At 44.1% G+C, this 25,412-nt stretch overlaps 1 protein-coding gene across 3 annotated transcripts in view; it reads left to right on the plus strand.

Moving 5' to 3' along the window:
- CAPN15 (calpain 15) overlaps positions 1–25,412 on the plus strand; it is a 111,924-nt gene that overhangs the window by 37,567 nt on the left and 48,945 nt on the right. Inside the window, exon 1 of one of the 3 annotated variants that reach the window (XM_034430324.3) lies at positions 22,784–22,967. The exons of the other annotated variants lie outside the window; for them this stretch is intronic. The gene's annotated coding sequence lies outside the window, so the exon portion shown is untranslated. Of the gene's footprint in view, positions 1–22,783; positions 22,968–25,412 lie in introns of those variants that run through there. 3 annotated transcript variants of the gene reach the window in all.

Raw genomic sequence — 25,412 nt, forward strand, 5'->3', positions numbered from 1 at the left:
TGTTCCTGCGTAAGAGCACATATTCTATTGGCCTGTGGTCAGACTCCCACGGGTCCATGTACAAATCCTAGGAGTTTGTCTGAGACAAGCTTGGTTGAAGTTTGGGCTGATGCAATGAAGTGGCTTGTTGGGCAATTCCTATTGTGGCTGAGGGGGCTAACCCTACCTTTGTTCAGACCTTGCTGCAGGAAACTTGCTCATGAATAAAGCTATCTGTCTCTTTATCTCTTAAGTGCTGACATCTGCTGAGGGCCATCAAGATAAGCGGGGGCTGCTTTCTGTCTCCCAAGAGCATGATTCACAATTTCTCATCCAGGGAAATATAATATTCTGCCTTTTTAAAAAAAAATCTCAAAATATTTCGTGCTACTGACCGAGGTGCTGGTTTTGTAGATGTCAATACAGGTAGTCCTTGACTACCAATCCATTCGTGTAGCTACAGGTAGTTCTCGGCTTACGATACAACAGTTCGTTTAAAGTTACAACGGCACTGAAAAAAACGTGACTTGTGGCCGTTTTTCACACTTACGACCACTGCAAGCATCGCCGCAGGTAGTTCTGAGGTTCCCCCAGGGGTGAAATCCAGCAGGTTCTGACAGGTTCTGGAGAACCGGTAGCGGAAATTTTGAGTAGTTCGGAGAACCGGCAAATATCATCTCTGGCTGGTCCCAGAGTAGGGTGGGAATGGAGATTTTGCAGTATTCTTCCCCCAGGAGTGGGGAGGGAATGGAGATTTTGCAGTATTCTTCCCCCAGGAGTGGGGAGGGAATGGGGATTTTGCAGTATCCTTCCCCCAGGAGTGGGTTGGGAATGGAGATTTTGCAGTATCCTTCCCCTGCCACGCTCACCAAGCCACACCATGCCCACAGAACCAGTAGTAAAAAAAAAATGGAATTTCACCACTGGGTTCCCTTCTTATCTACACATGACATCCTGGTGAAAAATATGCCTAGAAAAGGTGGCAATAAGATTTCACCTGTCTTGAATAGTTTCCGTGTTTTATATTAAATTAATTGGCCAGATCACACCTCTTTGTTTTCAACCCAAGCGCCTCCTGTATCCATAATCTAAGGTTAAATATTGAGACAGAGAAAAATTGAATGGCTATTAAGGTGTTATCTTCAGCTCGGCTGATTCTATAGATACAGGCCTGTTTCATGCTGCTTGAAAAAGTGTGTTTCTGCTCGCCGGCATTAACACAATAAGAGGGTAAAATCCGAGCTTAGTTTAAAGTCCCCCTTCGGAAACGTCATCAACCGGTCACTGTAAATCTTCTTATTGGTGGCCTTTTGCCCTTTTAGAAACAGCAGGACACTTGTTTCTCACCTTAGGTTTATCCCATTTTCTAAATTAATTAATTAATTAATTAATTAATTAATTAATTAATTTTATTTATTATTTTATTTATTGAATTTGTATACCGCCCTACTCCCGAAGGACTCAGGGCGGTGAACAGCCAAATAAAATACATATAATACAAATGTTAAAAAAACCATTAAAATACAATTAAATAATTGGCCTGGAAAATGAAATTTATAACACCCTCTATCTATCTATCTATCTATCTATCTATCTATCTATCTATCTATCTATCTATCTATCTATCTATCTATCTATCTATCTATCTATCTATCTATCTATCTATCTCTCTCTCTCTCTCTCTCTCTCTCTCTCTCTCTCTCTCTCTCTCTCTCTCTCTATCTATCTATCTATCTATCTATCTATCTATTTATTAAATTTATAATAAATCCGGAGACTCAATTGCCCTAAACTTTTATCTCTTAGCTGGAAATCCCAAAGGTGCTTTTTTCAGGAGGCGACTGGACTTCCTTGTTCTCTTCTTTTGAAGATGTTTTGCTTCTCATCCAAGAAGCTTCTTCACCTCTGACTGGATGGCGGGGAATGGAAGGATTGATACTCCTTGCAGACAGCTGGTCATTTGCATCCTTTTTAGAGGGTCATTGAAACACTTGGAGGTTTAGCTGTGCAGGGTCACCTGAGTTAGTGCTTCTGGTTCCTGTAGTCTGCAATTTTTCCCTTTGGAAATCCGTTCCTACTCCCACGCCATTCAAAGGGTGTTCATCCCAAATTCCATAGCTAAAAGTCCATGACCTGGATGACTGAGAAACTCTACAGCAGGGGTCCCCAAACCTGGCAGCTTTAAGACTTGTGGACTTCAACTCCCAGAATTCTCCAGCCAGCTAGTTGAAGTCCACAAGTCTTAAAGCTGTCAAGTTTGAAGACCTCTGCTCTACAAACTCTTAGCTGGAGAATACATTTCCTGATTGCAATGTATGGCTGTGAAAGTTGGACCATAAGGAAGGCTGAGCGCCAAAGAATGGAGGCCTTTGAACTCTGGTGCTGGAGAAGACTCCTGCGAGTCCCTTGGACTGCAAGGCGATCCAACCGATCAGTCCTAGAGGAGATCAACCCTGATGGCTCTTTAGAAGGCCAGATCCTGAAGAGGAAACTCAAATATTTTGGCCACCTAATGAGAAGGAAGGTCACACTGGAGAAGAGCCTAATGCTGGGAAAGATTGAGGGCAAAAGAAGAAAGGGACGACAGAGAAGGAAGTGGCTGGATGGAGTCACTGAAGCAGTCGGTGTGAGCTTAAATGGACTCCAGGGGATGGTAGAGGACAGAAAGGCCTGGAGGAATGTTGTCCATGGGGTCACGACGGGTCGGACATGACTTCGCAACTAACAACAACATTTCCTGAGCCCAGATTTACCCACTGGGGAGATACAGAATGTGCTTAGATAATTCTTAATATCTAGAGCGGGGACGTCCAACCTTGGCGACTTTCAGACCTGTGGACTTCGACTCCCAGAATTCCCCAACAAGCATGGGAATTCTGGGCGTTGAATTCTGGGAGTTGAAGTCCAAACGTTGCCACGGTTGCCCATCCCTGATCTAGAGGGACTGATTTCACCGTCCCCGTAGCCATCAAGCCGGAGTCATGGAGATCGTAGCCACAAATTCCCGATTTTCTCTCTATTTCCTGATTTCTTTCCTCGGCCGTGAAGGTTACTCGTGAGAACTATAAAATACATGCCCGCCCCCTCGTTTTTTCCCCAGCATCAATTAAAATTTGCCTTCCTCTGGAAAAGGGTTAAGAGGGATGACAGTCTGTGTTTGTAACCTTTTTGTGGGTTGAGAATTATATGGACAGGAACTAGCGATGTTTTAACCAAAAGAAAGAAGGGGGGAGAGGGATGGGGGGAAATGAAGGGTGTTGAAATCTGCCATGTTGCGTGCTAAGAATATTGCAGTTTATGATTAATTCCGGCTTTTTATAGCTTTTTCGACTTGTGGAAGCGCCATGTGCCTTTCTTAGTTTTGTATGCTGCCTTGCTGAAAAACAGTGAGTTTGCTCCTTCCTCTCTGAGCTGCCATGTCTTGGAAAATATTTGTGTGTGTGTGTGTGTATTTGTGTGTGTTTCTTTCTCTTGCTTGTTGCTATGATCCTTGAAGCATTTGTATGCGTCTACTATAACACGCAGACTTGGGGGAATCTTTCTGGGCAAGATGCTCCTGGTTTTTGTCTGTTGGCTTGTTTTCATTTTCAAGACTGACCTTGAAGTTTCTTCCAGAGTTTCTGTAAAGTTTTTTTGTTTCGTTTTGAGCATTTGTTCTTTTTAAATCAGGGGATCAGGAAGCATCGAATTCCGAATTCGATGCTTCCTGATCCCTCGATTTAAAAAGAACAAATAATACCGAAAACAAAACTCTGTTTTCACTTCGTGTGACTTTCTGTGTTGCTTCCCACTACGAGTTTTCTTCCTCGTTGTTTCTCCTCCTCCTCCTCCTCCTCCTCCTCCTCCTCCTCCTCCTCCTCCTCCTCCTCCTCCTCCTCCTCCTCCTCCTCCTCCTCCTCCTCCTCCCTCTCCCTCTCCCTCTCCCTCTCCCTCTCCTTCTCCTTCTCCTTCTCCTTCTCCTTCTCCTTCTATTTATTTATTTATTTCATTTGTCAAGAACATATTTGGTAATAAGTATAAGCATGGATTGGATACATAAAATAGGTACAAATAAAAGAAAACATTAGGTCAGGGACGGTAGGCACGCTAGTGCTCTTATGCACGCCCCTTACAGACCTCTTAGGAATGGGGTGAGGTCAACAGTAGACAGTTTAAGGTTAAAGTTTTTGGGGTTTGGGGAAGAAACTACAGAGTCAGGTAGTGCATTCCAGGCATTGACCACTCTGTTGCTAAAGTTGTATTTTCTGCATTCGAGTTTGGAGCAGTTTACCTTAAGTTTGTATCTATTGTGTGCTATTTGTATCTATTGTTTGTATCTATTGTGTATTCTATTCTTGTATTGTTGTGGTTGAAGTTGAAGTAGTCCTCCTCCTCCTCCTCCTCCTCCTCCTCCTCCTCCTCCTCCTCCTCCTCCTCCTCCTCCTCCTCCTCCTCCTCCTTCTTCTTCCTCTTCTTCTTCTTCTTCTTCTTTTTTTTAATTTGATTTATATGCCACCCTTCACCGAAGACTCAGGGCGGCTTACAATGTGCTAAGCAATAGCCTTCATCCTTTTGTATATTAATACAAAGTCAGCTTATTGCCCCCACAACTGGGTCCTCAATTTACCTACCTTAGAAAGGATGGAAGGCTGAGTCAACCTTGAGCCTTGGCGAGATTCGAACCCTGCAGTAATTGCAGGCAGCTGGTCTTAATAACCAGCTTAATAACAGGGTGCCTTAAACCCCTGTACTACCAAGGCTCCTCCTCTTCCTCTCCTTCTCCTTCCTCCTCCTCCTCCTGCTCTTCCTCCTCCTCCTCTTTCTCTTGTCTGTGAATCCTCCATGTGACAAGAGAGGAATAAAAAGTGAAGAGGGAAGATAAACTTTTGAATAGCACCGTTTCAGGAGGAAACATGGCTTCTAAGCCAGATCTCCCCCACCCACCCACCCAAATCGTAAATGGAAAAATGTGTATGGGAGAAGATTAGTTCTCTGTGCACATAGTGGCTTTTCTTTCATCTAGCAATTTCCAATATCTAGTTTTTGGGCTTAAAGCCTCGACTATTGGCATTGTGTGACGCTGTAGTATTGGATTCAGACGTCTACCTGATTGGCTTTGTGAATAGCAACAGCATTGCAACAGGTGCATTTTTGTGCAGTTAATATATTTTTTTCTAATCCTAAGGTTATTTTGGAGACGTTGGAAGCAGAAGGAAAGACTATTTGCTCGTACAGGGAGTCCTCGACTTACGACTGCAATTGAGCCCAAAATGTATATTGCTAAACGAGACAATTGTTAAAGTGTGTTTTGCCCCATTTTAAGTCGCTAACTTAACAACTGCACTGATTCACTTAACAACTGTGGCAAGAAAGGTTGTAAAACGGGGCGTAATTCACCTAACAAATGTTTCACTTAGCAACAGAAATGTTGGCTCATTTGTGGTCGTAAATTGAGGACTATCTGTAATCTCCAATTATTAGACTGAGCAGGGACTAAATGCATCGACTGGCAAAGGCTTGAACTGGTGGCGTTAACTACTTGGGGTTAATATGTCACTCTTTCTTTGTACTACAATGACTGTGAATGAAACTAATCAAGACTTGGTAAGGTCATTTTCTTGTCCTTCTGCTTTAAGTATATATCCATTTTTTCACTGTTTCGTGGCTGTCGATTGCTTTGACTTTGCCCCTCATTTTTTTTTCTTGGTTGCACAAAAGCACACTTTTGCAGATTTGTACATTACTAATGGAGTTATTCAAGGTCTGTTATGTTCGCACAGTTGAGCCTCCACACCCGAGAATTCTTCTGAAGCATAAGTCTTTGTAACCCATATTTTATTAGAAAGCCAGATTTGGGGGGGGGGGGGAAATAGGGGAAAAAAAGAACATGTTGGAAGTACTGGAAAAATACAATCCAAATATATAGATGGGAGTAATTTTCAGGACAATACAAGCCAAGAACAGTCTGTATTAAAAAGTGCGGAGAAAGCCAGAGGAGAGACGATTAGCGATCTCAAGAGAAAAAACAGGGAGAAAACACTTCCTTTTAAGGTAGGCATGGAAAGATGAAAAAATAAAATAAAATATATAGCAAATATATAACTGTAGCATCTGTCCTAGCTACCTAGCTAAGTGGTTTCTTTTTTCCAAAGCGAAATTAATTCAAAAATTTTAACATAAAAGCACTCCCATCAAAACCAACTGAAAAATATCATAAAGTTTGAGCAGATACTTCTCCATAGGTCTAGTTAGAAATGTGAAAAACTCAGAAGGGATGAGATTGGGGGGGGGGAACAACCCCCAAAACCCAGGAATGATGTATTAACAGAATAACAAAGTTGGAAGGGACCTTGGAGATCTTCTAGTCCAGCCCTCTGCTCAGGCAGGAGGCCCTATATCATTCCAGACAAATGACTGTGCAACCTCTTGAAAACCTCCAGTGATGGAGGACCCACAACTTCTGGAGGCAAGCTGTTCCACTGATTAATTGTCCTAAGGTTTGCAGTTTGCCTACTCAGCAATTTATGACAGATTTGGAGTTACTGAGATAAAATAGGGAAGGGGAGGATGGGCAGGGCAGGGGAGAAAAGGAGAAGAGGAGAGGAGAAGAGAAAATAGAATAGGATAGAGGATGGGATGGGATAGAAAATAGGATAGGATAGGATAGACTGCAGAATAGAATAGAAAATAGAATAGAATAGAATAGAATTGTTATGGCGAACCTATGGCACACGTGCTCGAAGTGGCACACGGAGCCATGTCACGTCTTCCTCTTCTGGGTTTCTGGCACCCATGCACGCACGATAATCAGATGGCCTTTTTGCATGCGGCAGTGCCGGAAACTGGAAGAGCTGATCTTCCGTTTTCCTGTGTGAGTATGCGCGCTGGTCAGCTGATTGCCACGGGTGCTTGCACTCCAGAAACCCGGAAGAGTTGCTGGCTGAAACCCGGAAGTCCAGTAGCGGAAACTGGAAGTTCATTTTCGGGCGCACGCATATACCCTGGGCAGCTCCACTTCCTTGTTGTGGCCCAGACGTCCGCGTAAAGCGCGCACACAAAGCACTCCCTTTTCAGCACTCGATGCCAAAAAGATTCGCCATCACTGCAATAGAAAATAGGATACAGGACGGGATACGGGATGGGATGGGATGGGATACAATACGATCAATACAAATACCAATACAATACAAATACCAATACAATGCAATACAATACAATATAATTGCAGTGCAATGCAATGCAATACAATACAATACAATATAATTGCAGTGCAGTGCAATGCAATGCAATACAATACAATATAATTGCAGTGCAGTGCAGTGCAGTGCAATGCAATGCAATGCAATGCAATGCAATGCAATACCAATACCAATACCAATACCAATACCAATACCAATACTATACCATACCATACCATACCATACCATACCATACCATACCATACCATACCAATACCAATACCAATACCAATACCAATAATACCAATACCATACCATACCATACCATACCATACCATACCATACCATACCATACCATACCATACCATACCAATACCAATACCAATACCAATACCAATAATACCAATACCATACCATACCATACCATACCATACCATACCATACCATACCAATACCAATACCAATAATACCAATACCAATACCAATAATACCAATACCATATTGGCCACAAGGACACACACTTGTGTCCAACACACTTGTGTGTCCTTGTGTGCTCTAGAATTAGATTCATCCGGTTGAGTGTCAAGCAAATTCCAAGATGTGCCAAGGGGATAAAGAAGCAACTCAGTTGTCTCTTCCATGTTACATCCGATAGCATTTTCTGTCTTCAGCCGTAATCACCACCCTGTCAATTCCGCACGAAGCCAGAACACTGAGTTAGAGGGCCTTTTATATATAAAACAGAATTAGAGCTTTATTTCAGCTAGCTTATTAGATCCAGAGACATTAGGAACCACTTTAGAGCGTATTATCTAACGTGTGGGAGGCAAGCGCTTTCTGGGTTTAATCCCTTGGTTGAACAGGAGCTAATTTTCCAATCTGCAGCGTATCTGAGCGAGAACACTCTTTCTTCTTTCAACGCAGCCGGGGGTGTCCGATGTACAGTTAAGATCTATATACCCTGAACCAGGTCTATCAACCTCCTTTTACTTCGGACGCGTTGAAACAAGGAAGCTCAGCGGTGGGCGTTTCTGCCCTCTTTTTTTTTGTCGAGCTGGCTTCTCAGCCGCCTTGTCCAAATCTGCCTTTCCCAACAGGCTGCGCGATTTCTCCGAGAAGCTCCCGAGAAGAAGACCTTGGCTTTTCCTGCGAATCTCTTATCGTTTCAAACCAGGCTACTGAGTTTTAATCTACGACGTCCGGGGAGAAGAGGCTTCCATTCAGTGGGGGTTTTTTCCCCTAGTATTAATTAGGCCTATGTTGTGTTGAGGTTTCCAGGCAGAGCATGATAAGGGGAGGAAAAAAAAAACCAACAACTTAAAATTGTCTTCCAGTTTCTGGCTGCCTGGGATAACACCAATACAGCTTGACTATGGGGAAGGCGCCCCTGTTTTATTGCACGAAACTGGATCGGGAGGCAGTCCTGTGCATACGTGTGATATGACCTTAGGTCCCTGCTGCTTACAAGCATTGTGCTCACCCCAGTTATGCCCCACGTCTTAAAAGCACCACGCGCAAAGGAATAGCTTTGTAAACAAATAGCTGTTTAAGTTAGCCTACCGTAGAAAATTCTAATTGTTCAACTTTATTATATGCTGCAAGTCCAAAGGGCTTTTCTTTCCTCCAAGATATTAGACCTAACATGTTATCTCGGCTCTTCTCCAACTCCCTTCTGAGATGACTCTGTTTGACTTGATGCAAACCGTGAAGAAAAAGCTATTTTTTTTTAAATAAGGGGAAATAATGGCCAAAGATGTTCAAACACAGTAATTTGTGTTTGTGCCTCTGAATCCTAGCGCTCTTTACAGAGGCCGCGTTATTTTTGTCTCTTCTTCATGGTTAGGCTTGGAGGCCAAGGTGGAAGGTAAAAAACGCTGCAAATTCTACTCGTTTGAGAAGTGGGGTCCAACGATGGCTTCATCGCCAGCGTTGGAAAATGGTCTCTGTGGGCTGAGGAGTGCATCTTTCCCAGTGTAATTGATATAAGATGGCCTCTGGATTCTGGTGCTTCCTGGAGGGAGTGGGAGAAACAAGCTGAAAACCGAGGCATCTGGAACAAAGACACTTAAATATAAATTCTTTTCAGTTTGGTATGTCTGGAGGGGTTTTCCAAGAATTATAGTTCCCATCCAGGGGTGAAATGCTACCGGTTCGCACCAGTTCAGGCACACTAATAGTGATAAAAACTACCAGTTCGGGCGAACCCATAGTAAAAAAAAAAAAGCTACCGGTTCAGGAGAATCGGTAGTTGAAAAGCTACTGGTTCGGGTGAACCGGTAATTAAAAAAAGCTACCAGTTCGTCTGAACTGGTATTTCCAACGATTAGCTGTGCCGCATGGTTTATATTTACTAGAAAGCAGGAAATCCTAAAGCTAAATCGCGCGGCGTAGCTGTTCTCCCCTCCGCTGTTCTACTTACATTGTTAAGTGTTCTTTTTCCGCGCAACGCGTGCATTTGGCATGTATTGTGCATGCACACTCAGCGTGCTTTTGTTGCACACTGCACATGTGCGTGTGCGCAGCATGCTTTTGGCGCGCACTGCACATACGGGTGTGCAGTGCACTTTTGGTGCGCACCACGCATGCGCGGGCAGTGAACCCGTGGCAATCCGCGGAGGATTTCACCATTGTCCCCATCCGTCTAAACGGGTACCAGGATGGGGAAGAGCTCCTGGTCTCCATCACATCCACAGAGCATTCTTTGTTTACCATCCTTTTTCTTTTTCTTCTCCTAAGAGAAGAAGGGTTACAGCTCAGTCACGGACTGCTTGCCTCGCATGCAAAAATGTCCAAGTTTAATCCCCAATATCCCCAAATAGAGGCAGGGAAGTTTCCATTTCAATATCTGGAGAATTGCTGCTAGCCTGTAATAGGATGCTGAGCTTAATGGAGCATCAGCCCGGTTTCATTTTAGGTAAGGCAGCTTCTTGTGTTTTCTTCTGCTTAGTTTAGCCTTCTACCTTGTAACAAGTTCTTTTTTTAAAAAAACAACAACAACAACAATAACACAAAACACTAACCAGCTAGGAATTCTGTATTTACCCAGAAAGAAGACGTACCGAATTTTAAGACGATCCTTTCAGTAAACAAATAAAACACACATGCGCGCGCAACCTCTACTTTTTCCTTAGCTTTTCTACCTTGTCAACCGAGAGTGGCTGCTTCCAGAGATTTACACTTCCTCTCCTAAACAGTGTGTGTGTGATAAATGCTTGAGTATGTATATGCATAGATCAGGGGTGAAATCTAAAATTTGTTACTACCGGTTCTGTGGGCTTGGCTTGGTGGTGGTGAGGAGTAATGTGACTGGGTGGGCATGGCCAACTTTTTTTTTTTTTTTTTTAAGTTTTAAAAGCATTTTTTCTACAACCTTAAGAGGTTGTAGAAAAAAATGCTTTTAGAAGCCTCTGACGATCAGGCAAGTCGGCTGGGATCGCCAGAGGCTTTTAAAGGCATTTTTTTTTTCCTACAACCTCTTCGGCCGAAGGGGTTGCAGAAAAAAATGCTTTGAAAAGCCTCTGGCGATCCCAGCTGAGCCGCACGATCATCAGAGGCTTTTTTTTTTTTTTACTTTTAAAAGCATTTTTTTCGGCCGAAGAGGTTGTAGAAAAAATGCTTTTTAAAAAAAAAAAAAAAAAGCCTCTGATGATTGCGTGGCTCAGCTGGGCATGGGGGGGGGCGCAGGGATTTTTGCTACCGGTTCTCCGAACCACCCACCGCCATCACTGCTGGATAGGGTGATCCGGTCCGAACCGGGAGCATTTCACCCCTGGCATAGATGCACAGGTAGGTCGTGACTTACAACTGTTCATTTAGCGATTGCTCGAAGTTATAATGGCACTGAAAAACGTGAGTTATGACCGTTTTTCGCGCTTAGGATTGTTGAGGCGTCCTCATGGTTGCGTGATCAAAATTCAGACGCTTGGCAACTGGTTCATATTTATGACAGTCGCAGTGTCCTGGGGGGGGTCACATGATCCCTTTTGCGACCTTCTGACAAGCAAAGTCCATGGGGAAGCCAGATTCACTTTAACCACCGTGTTACTAACTTTTAACAAATGCAACGATTCACTTAACAACCGTGGCAAGAAAGGTTGTAAAATGGGGAGCAAACTCGCTTAACAAAACGTTTCACTTAGCAACATAACTTTTGAGCTCAATTGTGGTCGTAACTCGAGGACTGCCTGGTATATATCTATAAACCTATCATCGGCTGCAAGAAGCCAGGAACCAGGATAGAGTTCAAAAGTACTACAAGTTGATTTCATGCTACCTATAAACAAGAATCTGAACTACTAATGGTCAAGGCGAATTGGCACCAGATAAGAGTCAGCAGACTTCAATGGGGGCTGGACTTAGGTCTCTTACGTGGTGGGTTCAGCCTGGTCATCTCCCTACACCAGGGGTCGGCAACCTGTGGCTCTGGAGCCACATGTAGCTCTTTTATTCCTCTGCTGCGGCTCCCTGTCACCGATCAGCTCCACAATTGATAGCACTTTCGGTTAGGACAGGCAGAGGAAAAAGGACGCCTCGCTAGGAGGAGACTCTATGGTGGGAGAACCGGACCTCCGGTCAGCTCCAGAGTTGAATGGGGGGCTTCCAGTTAGGACCTTTGTGGCTCTTTGAGTGTTTAAGGTTGCTGACCCCTGCCCTACACCAATTAGCCAGAAGTCACCTTCCCCAAAAGGGCTGGATCAGAACTGTTGATTTGTCATACATATTTGAGTGGCTGACTTGCTTGTTAAAATGAGATGCCTATAAGAAGAGGGACCCCATCTCTACAATGAATCCCCACCCCCACCCCGTATCTAGGCACTGCCTAACAATGCACAGTTGTCAGCATTGTATAGGCCGCTCTGTCTCAACACACATCAACACACAAACGCACTCATCCTTAACGCGCGCACAGGGCTTTCTAGCGAAGAAGAAAAAGAAAAAGGTGGAGATTAAGACGTGAGAGAAAAGCAATCTGGGAAGGGGAAGGGAATGAGGAGAAGCTAGGAGAGAGAGAGAAAGGAAGGAACAGAAAGGAAAGGAAAATGAAGGGAAGGAAATGAGAATGAACTAGGAGAGAGAGAAAGGGAAGGGAAGGGAAGGAAGAGAAAAGAGAACGAAAGAAAAGAAATGGAAAGGAGAGGGAAAGGAAGGGAAATAAAAGAAGAGAAAAGGGAAGGGAAGGGAAAGAAGAGAAGGAAGGGAAAAGAAGAGGAAAGGAAAGGAAAAGAAGAGAAGGAAAGGAAAAGAAGAGAAAAGGAAAGGAAACGAAGAGGGAAGGGAAGGGAAGGGAAGGAAGAGAAAAGAAGAAAGGAAAGAAATGGAAAAGAGGGAAAGGAAGGAAAGGAAAGAGAAGGAAAAGAAAAGGGAAGGGAAGGAAGAAAAGAAGAGAAAAGGAAAGGAAAAGAAGAGAAGGAAAGGAAAGAAATGGAGAGGGAAAGGAAGGAAAGAAAGGAAAGAGAAGGAAAGGAAAAGAAGAGGAAAAGAAAGGAAAATAAGAGACGAGAAGGAAAGGAAAACAAGAAAAAAGGAAAGAAATGGAAAGGAGAGGGAAAAGAAGAGAAAAGAAAAAGGAAGGGAAGGAATGTTATCTAGGTGTAGAAGCCAGAGAGAAGGGGAAACCAGTGTCCATTATGTGAATGTCTGGAGTCCATTGGGAGAAGATGCTCTCCATTCATGGACTCCTTGCATTTTTCTAAAGTCCTGAATCTCTTGGCAGCATAGAAATCGCTTCTTTTTTTTTCTTTTATTTTAGTAGCTCCTTTTCATTTTCTGTTTCAAAGGTGTAATTATTTTGAGAGGAGAGGGTGGGGGGAGGGAAACCACCCTAATAATCTTCCTTTTGGATAAATATAGTAAATGTAGCTGTCGTAAATGGTTGGGAGGGGGAGGAAGAATCTTGTCTTATCTGCCATATAAAATCTTCCTTATGACTGTTCCTTATTTATTAGTTCGATTTATATATGCCGCCCTTCTCCGGAGACTCAGGGCAGCTTACAGTGCATAAGCAATAGCCTTCATACTTTTGTAAATACCTGCTTAGTAGGACTTTTGGCCCCCCCTAAGCGGTGTTCTTTTTTATACAAAGTCAGCTTATTGCCCCCACAATCCGGGTCCTCATTTTACCTACCTCGAAAGGATGGAAGGCTGAGTCAACCTTGAGCCTGGTGAGATTTGAACTTGCAGTAATTGCAGGCAGCTGGCAACTAAGTGCTACTTTAACAGCACTTAGTCCACTGCGCCACCAGGCTCCTTATGCCCAAGGGCCCTATTTTTTTTTTTTTTAATAACAAATGTCCATTATCTGTATAGTGCCTGGCTTAGCCATTAAAAAAATATTTAAAAAAATAACCTAACAGGAAAGGGAGAAGATGCTCACAGGTACCGAAACCTCATGTTTCTCCCCAGCCTCCTCACTGTCCGACTCCGCTGCCAGCTCCTCAGGCTGCTGGCAGACCACAACACCCACAATTGGTGTGTTGCTGTTTCCCCTAGGAACCCCCCTGGTTTCTGTTCAGCTTCCTGATATGATTCAAGCTGCTAGTTGTCACTCTTAATGGGTCTCTGGAACTGGATCTCTCCAGAGATCCTCCCTCCCACTTATTGAGATTCAGGGAAGCAGTCAAAATCTGTTTGTTTCAACCGGCTTTGGAGAGGGAGACAAATTGAGCGAGATTCCTCCAGTGTACGCAGACTGATTTTATTAGCTTTTATAGCTCCTCAATGCAGGAATATTTGGCTATTAATTTGTTAATATTAACGTCTGTTATTTATAGGTGTTGTATTTTTTTCCCTCCCTTTTCTTAATTCTTTAATCCTGTACACATATGGCAGGATAGTGAGCTGCTCAGAATCGGTCAGTAGTCCGAATGGCAAGTTAATAAAATAAGCATATATTGCTTATTTGGTATCCTATGACCATCACTAAGTGTTGTATCTTATGATTTATGATGAATCTATTTTTATGATGACTATGATCGTGATTTATCACTTATAGCTTTTATGTACAATGAGAGCTTATGCACCAGAGACAAATTCCTTGTGTGTCCAATCACACTTGGCCAATAAAGTATTCTATTCTATTCTATTCTATTCTATTCTATTCTATTCTATTCTATTCTATTCTATTCCATTCCATTCCATTCCATTCCATTCCATTCCATTCCATTCCATTCTTCATTCCAATATTCTATTCTATTCTATTCTATTCTATTCTATTCTATTCTATTCTATTCCATTCCATTCCATTCCATTCCATTCCATTCCATTCCATTCCACTCCACTCCACTCCACTCCACTCCACTCCACTCCATTCCATTCTTCATTCCAATATTCTATTCTATTCTATTCTATTCTATTCTATTCTATTCTATTCTATTCTATTCTATTCCAGCTTTGGTGGCGCAGTGGTTAGAATGCAGTACTGCAGGTTACTTCTGCCTGCCTGCTGGCTACCTGCAATTTGGCAGTTCGAATACCACCAGGCTCAAGGTTGATTCAGCCTTCTATTCTTCCAAGGTTGGTAAAATGAAGACCCAGATTGTTGGAGGCAAGAGGCTGACTCTGTAAACCACTTAGAGAGGGCTGTAAAAGCACCTGTGAAGCGGTATATAAGTCTACGTGCTATTGCTATTGCTATTGCTATTGCTATTGCTATTGCTATTGCTATTCTATTCTATTCTATTCTATTCTATTCTATTCTATTCTATTCTATTCTATTCTATCCTATCCTATCCTATCCTATCCTATCCTATCCTATTCCTATTCCTATTCCTATTCCTATTCCTATTCCTATTCCTATTTCATTCTGTATATACAGTATGCTTGCAAATATTTAAAACATAACACCTGTTTTCTTCATGTCCACTTTTGGCACTTCTTCTCCATTTGTGGAGAATAAAGAGGTTAAAGCCTGGTTTAGCTCAACAGACAGAAGCACTGTAATTTAACACCAGCTGTCTGCAATTAAAGTAAGATCGAATCTCTCCAAGGCTCAAGGTTGACTCAGCCTTCCATCCTTTCTAAGGTAGGTAAATTGAGGACCCAGTTTGTGGGGGCAATAAGCTGACTTTGTATAAATATACAAAAGTATGAAGGCTATTGCTTAACGCACTGTAAGCCGCCCTGAGTCTCCGGAGAAGGGCAGCATATAAATCAAATAAATAATAATAAAAAAAAGTCAGCCTGCATTGTGTTGTGTACAGTTTCTAGCTCTAATTAGATCCATGTTTCTTGTGGACTTCAACTCCCAGAATTACCCCAGCCGGCCATGCTGGGGAGAGCCGGATCGCATTCTTCCAATGGGACTTTTTAGATGGTATTCATCCAATGAGGCTTTGATCTTAAAATGTGCAATCGGACATTTTCTAGGACCAATTAGCTGGGTAGGCGGTTTTAGATCAAAGCCCCTTGGACTCTCCATTATTACTTCAATGCTCAAGAGTTGCTCAGAGGTGAGGCCAGCCTGTTCAACACATGGATTACCCTGAAGCGGTTCAAGGCTTTCAATCTATAATGACTCCCCCCCACCCACCCAACTCTCTTAATTGCTCTAATAAATCACAATGCAAGGATGGCTTAAGAAAACTAAAGGACGGTCAGAGATTCAGCTTAGCGGTTTCATTGCCTTTAATGGTGGGTGGGAGGGAATAAGGAGAATAAGGGTAGTGATGATTAACCTTTTTGGTGCTGAGCGCCCAAAGCTCGGATGTGCTATTCACGTGCCCGAACCCCAAAATGCAATGCGAGCACCCATCCACCCCGCACATACGCACACGTCCTCTGTGCATGTGCCCCAGCTCCCATGCACCCCATTTTGGCTTCCAGATTGGTGCAGGAGGCTTTCCAGGCCCAAAATGGGGCACGGGGGGGGGCTTGCACGGGCCCCCGCATCCCGTTTTGGCTTGCAGGTTGGTGCAGGAGCTCTATTCTGATTGAACAATTGAATTGGTGAGCTTTGGCCTTGCAAATCACAGATGCAACCTCCGAGCCTTGCCAAGAAAGTACAAGATGCACTTTTGGTTTTGATTTGTATCTCTGTCAGGCTTCCTCCTTTCCTTCGCTTTGGGTGACTTGCTTCCTAGCATGGTTTTGGCAGCCGATCTCCAAGGTGGCTGCTTTCAGCAGGTCCTGGCATAACTTCCCACTGTTGATGCTCTTGTCACTTTGCCTCGCTTAGAAACGAGACACTGGAAAGAGGGCAGAGGAGCAACGAGGATGATTAGGGGGGGCTGAAGGCTAAAACTTATGAAGAACGGTTGCTGGAATTGGGTTTGTCTAGTTTAATGAACAGAAGGACCAGGGGAGACATGATAGTCTTCCAGTATCTCAGGGGCTGCCACAAAGAAGAGGGAGTCAAGCTATTCTCCAAAGCACCTGAGGGCAGAACAAGAAGCAACGGGTAGAAACTCATCAAGGAGAGAAGCAACTTAGGAGGAATTTCCTGACAGTTAGAACAATGAATCAGTGGAACAAGTTGCCTCCAGAAGTTGTGGGTGCTCCATCACTGGAGGTTTTAAAGAAGAGATTGGACAACCATTTTTCTGAAATAATATAGGGTTTCCTGCTTAAGCAGAGGGTTGGACTAGAAGATCTCCAAGGTCCCTTCCAACTCTGTTCTTTTGTTACTCAAATTCAGCCACAGTTTTGAGCCCAAAGTTAGCTGCAGAAAGAAAATCCTATTTCGAAATTAAACGGAGGTGGTATTGTCTAAAGCAGGCAGAACCAGCCTTTTTCTCCTGCCAGATGAGTTGGGAAGCGACGTGAAGCTCAGTCAAGGAGACCGGCAAGAGAAGGGAGGGCCTCTGGCTATGACCCTCGCAATAGAGTTGCGTATTATGGATCCAGAGCACAGTTGTGAGATGACGGAAGGGGCCGGAGGAATACAGAGCCCATGCCTGGAGGATTTAGTTCTGGAAGTTCTGGAAGCAAAAACAAGATAGAGCTTGACACAGGGGGTTGGGCTAGAAGACTTCCAAGCAGGGGTGGGATTGAAAAATTTCAGCAACTGGTTCGCCGCCCAGTTGCTGGGTGGGCGTGGCCATGGGGGTGTGGCCTACTCGGCCTCCTGCAACACGGCGGGGGGGGTTCATCCTCCCCAGGCTCCAGAGGCTTTCCTGGAGCCTCCAGGAGGGTGAAGACAGCCTCCCCCAGGCTCCAGAGGCTTTCCTGGAGCCTCCAGGAGGGTGAAGACAGCCTCCCCCAGGCACCAGAGGCGCTCTGGGGGCCGGAAATGGGCCCATTCTTGGACTTCCGGTAGACCCGTTTTTCGCCCTTCCCAGGCTCCAGAGGCTTTCCTGGAGGCTCCAGGAGGGCAAAAACTGCCTCCCCCGGGCTCCAGAGGCCCTCCGGAGGCCCTCCGGAGGCCGGAAATAGGCCCTTTTCCGGACTTCTGGTAGGCCATTTTTCGCCCAGGTCAGCCAGTCCTTGGAACAACCGGTTTGGATTATGAACCATAATCATAATCATGATCATAAGTTTATTTGTCAAGCATATATAAGATAACAGGTAAAAATATAAACATAATTTGAATACATGAAAAGAGTAAGAGTAAAAAGGAATATTAGGACAGGGACGGTAGGCACACTGGTACGCTTATGCACGCCCCTTACAGACCTCTTAGGAATGGGGTGAGGTCAACAGTACACAGTTTAAGGTTAAAGTTTTGGGGGTTTTGGGAAGAAGCCACAGAGTCAGGTAGTGCATTCCAGGCATTGACCACTCTGTTGCTGAAGTCGTATTTTCTGCAATCGAGTTTGGAACAGTTTACCTTGAGTTTGTGTCTATTATTTGCTCGTGTATTGTTGTGGGTGAAGCTGAAGTAGTCACTGACAGGAAGGACATTGTGGCAGCTAATTTTATGTACTATGCTTAGGTCAGACTGAAGTCGGCGTAGTTCTAAGTTGTCTAAGCCCAAAATTTGGAGTCTGGTGGCATAAGGGATTTTATTGCGGTTAGAGGAATGGAGGACTCTTCTCGTAAAATATCTCTGGACTCTCTCGATTATATCTGATATGCAGTGCGGGTTCCAGACAGATGAGCTGTATTCAAGAATTGGTCTAGCAAACGTTTTGCATGCTCTAGTTAGTAGTACAACATTACCAGAGAAGAAGCTACGCAAGATTAGGTTAACAACTCTTAATGCCCTTTTAGCATTAAGTCCAGTCCGAACCAGCAGAATCCCACCCCTGCCTTCAAGGTCCCTTCCGATTCCGTTATTCTATGTTCTCTGTCTAGAAAAAAACTCCCTATTTTGCAAATAGACTTGGGGGGGGTGGGGGTGTCTCTCCCCCCCCCCGCTAAAGTGCTCGGATGTTTGGACAATCTGCTTGAGCAAAGCTTTCCCGCTGGCAGCTCTGAACGGAATGTGTGCAAACAGCCTCGCTTTCCCCCTGAAGCTCAGCAGGTTGCATTTCTACCAGTAAAGAGCTGAGAGAGGAGGCCCGCCAAAGATTGCCACGTTGTGCGAATGAGATGGGTATCAAATCTCTGCATGCTTAGCTCCCTGTTTCTAGCTGCTTCCTTTTGAATCGGGATGCTGCTGGCTTTTTCCTCTTTGAAACTGATCTAAAGAGAAGCAAAAAAAATCAGGAGGCTGGAGCTCCATGATAATGTGCTGTGGGCGATGGGTTGGTTGTTTTTTTTTTTTTTTTTTGCCATCCCATACCAATGAGGTTATGCCTGTGATAGCGAACCTATGGCATGTGTGCCACAGGTGGCACGCAGAGCCCTCTCTGCGGGCACGTGGGCTCAGCTCCACCCCACATATGCGTGCGCCTCCTGCAGGCCAGCTGATTTTCGGGTCTCTCCTGTGCATGCGCGGACGGCAGGGTGTGTGTGTCGCGCACGCATGCATGGGGGATGGGGTCGTGTGTGAATGCGTGGGAATGGGGTGAGCATTGGGGTGGTGCGGTGCGTGGCCCCGCGGCCCGTTTTGGGCCTAGTAGGCCTCCCTGCATCCTTCGGGGGCCCAAAATGGGCTGTGAGGGGTTACTTCACCCCCCGCAATCCGTTTTGGGCCTAGCAGGCCTTCCTGAAGCCTCCTGGGACCAAAAATGGGCCTCAGGGGGGTCTTCCCGCGGCCACATTTTGGTCCCAGGAGGCTGCAAGGAAGCCTACTAGGCCCAAAACAGGGCAGTAGGGGTTGCTCGTGCATGTACGGGTCATGGGGGGGGCGGGTCGTGCACGCATGCACAGGGGGGCGCATGCGCATTGCGCTATGGGTGCAGGCACGCAACAACAAAAAGGTTAGCCATCACTGCCTTATGCAAATGAAGCCCCTCTGTGTATGCCTTGATAACGTGTGTTTATTTGTTCAGTGTATTGATAATACAGTAGTTTGGTAACTAAAATTGTGTGAGCAGCGATCCTTAAAGTCGGTGGCTAATATCCTGTTCATGTATTTATCTTAATCAGAAAAAGGGAACTTGCTCTTTCTCAGTTTGTAATAAACATAGTCCTTGTTTTACAACTGCAATTCGGATTGGAACTTCTGCTGTTAAGCAAAGCAACTGTTAACTGAGCCATGCCATGCCCGATCTTACAACCTTTTTTTTTTGCAATGGTCATTAAGTGAATCGCTCAGTTAAGTGAATTGCTCAGTTAAAATGAATCACACGATCGCTAAACGAATGATTGTACATTGAAAACTATCTCTACAGGGATTTTAAAGAGCAGCATATGAAGTAGCTTCATGTTAAGCCAGATTGGTGGCCCGCCTAAGTTCACCCATGTCTTAGATTGGTCTTAGACTAGTCTGTCTGCCAACACCATCCTTGGCATCTACCAGTTTCTCTGGTCCATCTGATTATTTTTAGATGTTTAGGTTAAAAAAAAAAAAGCAAAAAGCTAGCATGTTGCTGAGCATAATCAAGCAGAAGTCTGTATTTCTAACGATGTTTTTTTGGGTTGACTCCACAGTGTCGGGCGCTAACGATCAGGACCATAAATTATGTTGCAGTTCAAAAGATTTATTGCTGAACCTTAAACACAAGAATCTAATCAACTGAGGTTCAGTACTACCTTGGCGCCAGATATGGGCCAATGGAATTCAAGAGAGGTTGGACCTGGGCCATTTGTGGCAACCTAACGGCTCTAAACTGATGACATACTTAACTCCATCCCCCATCTCTGCCTGCTCTTCTCCTACACAGACTGTTCATAGAAAAGCCCAAATGGTGGCTGTTAGAGTTTCAGTTCTACATTTGTTTGTGTGTCTAGAAAAAGGGAAATATTAAGCAGACATGGTAGGGAGTTTTTTGGTGGGTGGGGAGATAGGAATAGCAATAGCACTTAGACTTATATACTGCTTCACAGTGCTTTGCAGCCCTCTCTAAGCAGTCAGCACATTTCCCCCAACAATCTGGGTCATCATTTTACCCACCTCGGAAGGATGGAAGGCTGAGTCAACCTTGAGCCAGTCAGGAACGAACTGCTGACAGTGGGCAGTTTGCCTGCAATGCTTCATTCTAACCTCTGCGCCACCACAGCTAATCAGCAATAGCACTTAGACTTATATACCGCTTCACAGTGCTTTCCAGCCCTCTCTAAGCGGTTTACAGAGTCAGCATATTGCCCCCAACAATCTGGGTCCTCATTTTACCCACCTCGGAACGATGGAAGGCTGAGTCAATCTTTAGCCAGTCAGGATTGAACTCCAGACTGTGGGCAGAGACAGCCTGCAATACCACATTCTAACCACTGCGCCACCACCGCTCTGTGATATCTTAAGGAGTGAGTGGTACGGATCAATCTCTCCAGCTTGCCTTCTGGTCAATGCGTGTTTTGTGCTGCCCCCCCCCCATCTAGGAGCAATCGCAAGAGTATGAACAACATGCATTCATCGTTTCAAATACGCAATTGGCTCTGGAAGAAGGGTCCCTCTGTCTTGCTTCGCCTGGGCCTCACAGTGAGAGCTTTTCCAGCCCCACCTCAAGATGCTGGCTTGAAGTTCTGCTTTTCTGCAGATTCAATGGGCCACAGTATGTGGAAATTGTTCTTTTAATTATTTGTTCTGTTCCTAAACTTGGTGGCTGTGTTCAGGTGACATTCTTCAGATCATTAGTGCAGTCATTGATTTGTACAAAACCCAGAAATTAATCAAGTTGCTTGAGCTCACGTTGACAATGTTGACGCTATATAGGTAGATTACTTGGAACTCTGACACACGTCACACTACATGAGTTGTTAAGCTGTTAGTGATAATTTCCTCCAGGCCATAACCAACTGGCGGTTGTATGTGTGTGTTTGTCTTTTTTTTTTTTTTTTACTTCAAGCATAGTAGGACTATCATCAAAATTGCATGTTGCTTTGACTGTGTGAGCTACCTTGGACAGCTCTAGCATTAGAAAATTTGAGAGCCCCTTTCTGATGCACTGTTGAAAATTTTTGTACCATGATGTGAATTCATGGCTCTCATTCATTCTTGTAAATTCATAAAAAAAGGAATGCGAGAGAAAAGTTAGTCTTCAAATAGTTATCTAGTTAGTCAACTTTCTCAGCCCTATACACAAGTGGCAGTATGCTCACGTGCTTATATTCGCCCTCGACTGGAATTTATAATGCAGTTCGTGACTCAGATATTTGTGTTAGTGGAAAGGTCACATAAAACCGGAAAAGGAATGCAACTTGTATTTTAAAACAGAGAAAAAAAGTCTTGTTTGTTTTGGGTACATAACAATGCCCGGCTCAGGACAGAGGCAAGTGAGAATGTATAGAATTTTTCTAGAAATAGTACTAGACAGTGAAGAAGTGGGAGGTGCAATTTAGGTGTCAGACCTGTCCCGGCTTAGACATTTAGGAAAGAAAGACCCTCGACTCCATTTGGTTGGAGAGAAACGTTCTTTTACTAAAGTTAAGCGGTTGCAGCGAAAGTAAAGCTAGATCTGAGTATTACCGCACAATAGCTACACTTTTTTCCCCTTTCCCTGGCCCTCTCCCCTTGACCAGTTCATCAGTGTCCAGTAGTATTCCTTTTTGATGTTTTGAGAACTGCTTTGAGGTTTGGCGCCTCTCGATGTAGTTTCACATTCTGTTCCCAGGCCGTATGTCCTTGGCGGCTCTCTTATTCCGGTTTGACATCTCTGCTTCTTGTCAGCTTGTCTCCTCCTTTTGTTTTCCCCATTCCCAAACCTGAACTTTACTTCCCAAAATTCCTTCCTCCCTCCTTTGCATTTTATGGCAGGATGCCAGCGAAGCGAAGAAGCTCAAGATGGCAGGCCTGACGTTAAGGTTGGAATTCAAGGCTAAAGGGTGGGAATTAGAAGGAGAGCTGTGCTATGTCTGGTAGGGAAGTTCTCTAACCCAAACGTTAAAGTTGAAGACTAGCTTCAGAAGGTCTCTTCAAGCAACTAGGAAAGAGGCCGCTCCTGGATCCTGTCCTTTTGATCTTCAGATCTTGATCTGATTCCTTGAGATCTCTCCCTTGGCTCACATACTGAGCTTAAGCCATCCTGTGGTTGGCTTCGTTCTGGCTCTCTGGTTTCGTTGTATGAATCTCGCCGATATTCGATGAGTCAATGACTCTTAACTATCAAGAAGGTGGTGAGGACTTTGAAACTGGGCAGGTCCAGTGAGAAGCTGAACTTTGTCTCCTCTTGAGTCAACTCAAAAGCAATAGCCTAGGTTAGCTTCAAAGGCAGTCCAGGGAGACAGGTGACATCACAATGTGGCCTCTTAGCTAGTGGGTTCGGCTGACTTGCTGGCCTGGAATGACAACCACTCAAGAAATGGCCTGCCCGGGCCCTGTCACTCCACAGGCACGTCATGAAGAGCAACAGTCGGGGGGGGCCACACGCTGCTTGAAGATCGATCGCGGGCTGACCTGGTCTAAGCTGAAAGGTGATTTGGGTGCAGGAGGAGGAAAGGCAGAATGTGGGGAGGGGGTGGCACGTGCAAAGGTTGGAAATTATTCACAGCGGCTGAAGGATTTGTTCTGGTAGCTCTAGGAGGTGACACTCTATTGTCAAAAAGGACCCCAGCTGTGTATATTCTGCAAAGGCAAGTAGATTTTCTACATTCTATGTCAATAGTGCAAGTGAAAGGATTGGCATGCGGCACGCTGAACAATTCGGCATCTGGTATGTACCTGATGCTGTATTTTATTTCCCTTTTGAGATAAGCAGCATTATACCAGGCGCAGAAGAGTAAGAAAAGTATGGCATGAGATAAGGAAAGAAGGAATCAACCAAAGCTAATTTACAGCAGCTGAGTTCTCCCTATCTTCCCGTACCGTTTTATCCTTGCAAACCACCTTGGTTCCATCACAGCCATCCGTTGCTTCATATGTTGCCTTTTGACATTGAATGTATTTTCTCGTCGGTAGGATGCAGGCAACGGTCTGTTTGCTTGCAACACCTCTAGGGCTGTGTTTCTCAACCTGGGCCATTGGAAGACGGGTGGACTTCAATACCCAGAATTCTGAGCATTGAAGTCCATCCATCTTAAAAATGGCTCAGGTTGAGAAACACTGCTCTAGATTAAGCATCACTTCTGGGAGTTGAAGTCCACCCGTCTTAAAATGCTCTAGATTAAGCAGTCTAGATTAAGATCTAGGTTAAGCATTAAATAAACTTTAGGTTAAGCATTAAAATGTCCTGGTTGGAGAAACACTGTTCTAGATTAAGCATCAAGTCTGGGAGCTGAAGTCCACCCGTCTTAAAATGCTCTAGATTAAGCAGTCTAGATTAAGATCTAGGTTAAGCATTAAATAAACTTTAGGTTAAGCATTAAAATGTCCTGGTTGGAGAAACACTGTTCTAGATTAAGCATCAAGTCTGGGAGTTGAAGTCCACCCGTCTTAAAATGGCCTAGGTTGAGAAACACTGTTCTAGATTAAGCAGTCTAGATTAAGATCTAGGTTAAGCATTAAATAAACTTTAGGTTAAGCATTAAAATGTCCTGGTTGGAGAAACACTGTTCTAGATTAAGCATCAAGTCTGGGAGTTGAAGTCCACCCGTTTTAAAATGGCCTAGGTTGAGAAACACTGTTCTAGATTAAGCTCTAGATTAAGTGTTCAAATATCATAGTTTGAGAAACACTGCTCTAGATTAAGCATCACTTCTGGGAGTTGAAGTCCACCCGTCTAAAAATGCTCTAGATTAAGCAGTCTAGATTAAGATCTAGGTTAAGCATTAAATAAACTTTAGGTTAAGCATTAAAATGGCCTAGGTTAGGAAACACTGCTCTAGATTAAGCAGTCTAGATTAAGATCTAGGTTAAGCATTAAATAAACTTTAGGTTAAGCATTAAAATGGCCTAGGTTAGGAAACACTGCTCTAGATTAAGCCTAGGTTGAGCAACACTGCTCTAGATGAAGCATTCTAGAGCAAACACTGCTTTAGATTAAGAAACACTATTCTAGATTAAACATTGGAATCCCAAATAAAACTAGGCTAGGGTCACCCTTGGGAATACTGGCTAAAATGAGTTAAGAGTGACCAGTACCATCCTTAACTATTAGGAGGCAGTGCTTCATGTGACATGAATATGATTGGCAACCTGGTCTATTATATCTTTCCTGACTTACTAAAAAAATTGATGTGAAAACGTTGATTGACCAAATCCATGAGAGCCACCCAGTCTACCGAGATTTCTGCGATGACACTGACCTCTTAATAATTAGTGATATACTGAAGAATCTGCACCAGATATGGAGATTTTTATCTCTTGGATATAGCTCGTGATTTTCTGACTTTGTTCTAGCCGTTGCTTGCACGCTTTTAAGCCACGAGGATTAGAAAGGTTGATATCTTTATATGTTTTGCCCACTTGTCAACAGAATAAATATAGTTCTTAGGGCTGGCTAATTTGCTATTGATTATAGAGGATCTACAGAGCGAGAAAAATTATTCTTTCTGTCATGTGCATCCTTATGTATTCATCGTGCTCTTCCATTTTGGCGTAAGCAACATTATGAAACATGCAAAAAAGGAGAAAGTAGTAAAAGGTAAAGGTAAAGGTTCCCCTCGCACATATGTGCTAGTCATTCCCAACTCTAGGGGGCGGTGCTCATCTCCGTTTCAAAGCCGAAGAGCCAGCACTGTCCGAAGACGTCTCTGTGGTCATGTGGCTGGCATGACTCAACGTCAAAGGCCCACGGAACGCTGTTCCCTTCCCACCAAAGGTGGTCCCTATTTTCCTACTTGCATTTTTTATGTCCTTTCGAACTGCTAGGTTGGCAGAAACTGGGACAAGTAACGGGAGCTCACCCCGTTATGTGGCACTAGGGATTCGAACCGCTGAACTGCCAACCTTTTGATCAACAAGTTCAGCGTCTTAGCCAC

Source organism: Pantherophis guttatus, chromosome 14 (assembly GCF_059756535.1).
Source record: "Pantherophis guttatus breed Tessera chromosome 14, ASM5975653v1, whole genome shotgun sequence".
Taxonomy (NCBI): Eukaryota; Metazoa; Chordata; class Lepidosauria; order Squamata; family Colubridae; genus Pantherophis; species Pantherophis guttatus.